This window comes from Cicer arietinum, chromosome 7 (genome assembly GCF_000331145.2).
Source record: "Cicer arietinum cultivar CDC Frontier isolate Library 1 chromosome 7, Cicar.CDCFrontier_v2.0, whole genome shotgun sequence".
Classification (NCBI taxonomy): domain Eukaryota; kingdom Viridiplantae; phylum Streptophyta; class Magnoliopsida; order Fabales; family Fabaceae; genus Cicer; species Cicer arietinum.
This window is the reverse complement of record NC_021166.2, coordinates 34,919,897-34,923,800: the sequence shown is the minus strand read 5'-3', so window position 1 is coordinate 34,923,800 and position 3,904 is coordinate 34,919,897. Positions and strand designations below refer to the sequence as shown.

General features: G+C 48.2%; 1 non-coding gene across 1 annotated transcript; it reads left to right on the top strand.

Moving 5' to 3' along the window:
* Positions 1 to 603: 603 nt before the first annotated feature.
* Positions 604 to 675, top strand: TRNAG-GCC (transfer RNA glycine (anticodon GCC)). Its single transcript has one exon. It is a non-coding gene; the product is annotated as a tRNA-Gly (tRNA).
* The last annotated feature ends 3,229 nt before the right edge of the window (positions 676 to 3,904 follow it).

Below are 3,904 nucleotides of genomic sequence, written 5' to 3'. Positions count from 1 at the left end.
CGAAAGCACATGCGGGATAAGCAGGTCTTTCAGGAGACGGTCTAAGGGTCCGGTCTAGAAAGAAAAGAGAACTCTCAACAAGCTGGAACTAATCAAGATCAATAGGAAGAGGAGTTAGCTATAAATTCTTTTTTTGACAAAGTTCATGCCACGACGATCTATATGGAAGGGCTGTTTTGTTGATGCATTCCTGTTGAAGTTGAAAAAGAGACAAACACTCATGTTTCAGCTCCCGGATCTGCTTGGATTATCGTATAATAAGAGGAGCCGTCTTAGGAAATGACTGAACTAAAAAGACAGATGCCACCGCTGCGAGGGAGTCACTTGTCTGATCTTGCGGTGCACTCACTCCCGTTACGAGAATGAAATGACGCCCCAGCTCGACTCGAGACCAAGACTCCTTCCTTACAACTCGCACCAATAGCGGCACTGAGCGGCCGGAGATTGATGGAAAAGGCAGCCGCCCCTCCCCCCCTAGCCGCCTACCTACTCGTGCTCGTATCTCGATCGGAGGTTAAGAGTGTGGTCCGGCGGAAAAACAGAAGTCGTCCGTATCAAGTGATACGTTAATTGCTCAGTAGTGCTTCGCCACTACCGTAGCTGGCGGAAATAGCTTAATGGTAGAGCATAGCCTTGCCAAGGCTGAGGTTGAGGGTTCAAGTCCCTCCTTCCGCTCTTGGCTTCGTCGTTTAGTGGTAACGAGTAGAGTAGGCATCGCCTCTCGATCCAATCCGTCTTCCCCTGGCCTCCCAACCACTCTCTTGATACGAAAGAACCCCCCCGCCATAGAATAGAGAAGAAAGAGATCTAAAGTCTGGGTCCCCTCGATCACCCTTCCCTTGAACCTGAACTGGTCGAGAGAGATGAACCCGCACCACATTTGATAACCTTCGAACTGAAACCCCCAACTAGAGATGGAATTCCAGAACCTAAACAACTCAATGGAGAGCTCCGTGACCGGTTCAATTCAAGGGAAGGTCCACCAATAATGGAAAGGCCATTCCCCTCCCTATCCGTTTCTTGATCCCCCATTCCACGAATTCGTTGTTACTGATTCATTCAAGGACTGAAAGCTTTTCGTTTTATGAAAAGGCATAGACTCCCCACTTCTTTGTCTTATTAGCGCAGGTCTTCGTCAATGATGAAAGCCGCTGAACTTCAGACTCGAGTTGAGAAAGAGGGCTAGGCCAAGGATAGGAGGGCTTTCAGGGACTGGGGAAGACGGGTGGATTATAGAGCTAGGGGCAGATCAGAGGTTTGTCCATTGGGATTGGGCATGGACGAGCCTCGACTGGGCCAGCATTGATGAAAAAAAAACTTATCCCATCGCATCATTAACCGGTGTAGGATTAAAGATCAGGTCCAGGATTCGAGTCAAATCGACCTTCCCTCTCATCTCAGGGTGAGGCAAGGTAGCTTGCTCGTTCGTTGTTCAATATCTCGGCTGCTCCAGAAGTTGGACTAGCAGCTCCTCCGACCCGGAGTGGATTCTAGGGGAAGGGCAGAGCCTCACCTTGCAGTAAGTAGGAAGGTCTTCGTTGCTGGGACGGGTTCAAACTGGACTGAAGGGAGGAGGAATGAAAGACTCCGATCTTACTGGGGATTCATCACTGGCTAGGGCTTTCGAATCAAAGCATGGGCATCTGCAACTAAGAGGGAACAGTAGATCGTCGATTGAAGAGCCAGGTCAGTCAACTTCTATTGATTATTGATTCGACTAGAGGGACTCCTAGCAACTTGTAGGGGCCCCATGGAGATGCAGGAGCCGCCAGCCGGATCGACCAATAAATGATAGGCCAGAGGGATGGGCTCATTCGACTAATTAGTGATCCCTGGCCCTACCTAACAAAGAGATGTCCCTAAACTCAAATAAGAGGGGATTGGTTGATCGGAAAGCTCGGGCAGGAGTAGGACATTCCATAAAAATCTTCCCGATCCGCTAGCTCTCACTCCTTGCCCTATTCGGTCAAGCAGCTTCACTCCTCTCAAATCCTATTTTTTCATCGACAGGTAGGGTTAATTCTAAGGTTCCTTATTCCGGTTGTCAAGCGGAAGAAGAGGGAGAAAGAATGGGCACAGCCCCACCAGCAGCCCGCGTTTTCGACCCGAAAGGAATGGAAAATGAAACAAGAATCCGTGTTCACTATCTATGGAGCGGAGTGACTATCCTTAATCTCCTCTTCCCTATCTCCCCCTTGCCTTTTTTTCTTTTTCTCGCCTAAAGGTAGTTTACTTGCTTACTTGTTAGAGTCAGGAGAATCCATTTCTTTTTTTTTATTGTTTATTATGATTGATCTGTAGTTCAAGGGCACTCTTCCTAATCCGAGTTTAAGATGGAATAAGACCCAGACGTAGAGTCCCGTCGGCCGGTAAGGGATTTTTTCTATTTATTTTTTATTCCCTTCAGTCCTTACCTTTAAAAAAGGGATTCTTATCTTTCTCCACGAGGTCTTCAAGCCAGATGGAGTAGTGCATCTCTGTCTTGAAAGCCGCCCTACAGATAGGAGTTCCTATCTCTACTGCCTATCCAACCCGAAGATTTTTATTCGTGGTGGAGTGCTTCGAGTAGGATCCGACCCCATCCCAGCAGTCAAAGTCCTTCCTGACCCGGCTCACCTGCCTCTGAAGCTGGAATGCCTTTATAGAGGAGGCTACCCGAGGAATCGATAAGTTTGAAGTGGGATGTGGAATGTGATTGGTGATGGATGGTGGTTATGAAATCAGTTCTGCATCAGATGATGAGCCCGTGCGAAAACTTTTTCTTTTATTGGCGCCCGGCTATTCGAGTCGAAAGCCTACCAACGCATAAAGGTTCCGATTCGAGCGAGAGCCCAAACGGAACGGGGGAGGCGAGAACGTCTTGATCGAAAGCTCCACTGTTCTGAATAATGAGAAAGACTTTTCAAAATTCGATCAAATCGATCGAGAATCTTATCATCTGTTAGGTAGGCCAACCGACCGAGTTTTGTTGGGCGTCCATGTCACAGAACCTTTCTTCTAGCCAAGAATCCCATTATTGATCGAATCGGGGCCAATTCATTGGCAAATTAAAAATCTACTGTTTTAACACTCAGAAAAAAACCTAGACTAGAAAAGAAGAAGAGTAACTAAGACAAGAGCTAGGTAAGCAAGATGGAGAGGCTAGAAAAGGCGGGGCAAGGGGCTCTCCATCTCTAGGAAGATTGTGTCCAGGATCTGGTAATCTAAGTTCTGGTCGGCTCGTATTAGCCTGTGCTTTATTACAGGTAGTAATTCCCCCCGTTCCTTTAGTCTTTTCAACGGTACTTGAATCTTAAGTCGCGGTCATGTCTCGCCCCCCCAGTATAGTGACCGATTCCATGTTTCCCCCGAATTTAATCAGTTCCAGGCTTTCCTCTCCCAGCAAGAGGATGCGCGAACCTCCAAGTCAAGCGCGCTAGCGCGCTTTACCAAGGCTTTATCTGATAGGGGCTCGAACGCCGTTGCTTGTTTGGGTCGAGCGGCTGGCTTCAAACCTCTGCTCATCCATCTTCATTCCAAAGGCAAACATTTCCATTGAGTGACTGTAACTGCTATGGTTTACAGTCAATAGTTCTTAACCAACCCTTTCTCGCCGAGCTTTATAAAGCTTTTAGAGAGAAGAGTAAGGGGGACCTTATTTTTATCCTGCGGAGCCCCTCAGAAAGTAACCGGCGGCCGGTAGCTCTACTAAGCGAAGAACCGCTCGCTGCCTTTTCTTCGCGAATAACATGTGCAGGGAGCCGCCTAGGAGAAGAGAAGCAAGCTACCTTCCATCTATATCTATAGGCGGCAATGGTCAGAGCTGGTAAGCATGGTCACTGTATCGGCGGCCGGCGCTCCGCGTTCTATCTAGGTTCCGCTCTTACGTACGCCCCACCTCACATAGAATAAGGGGAACCCCTTC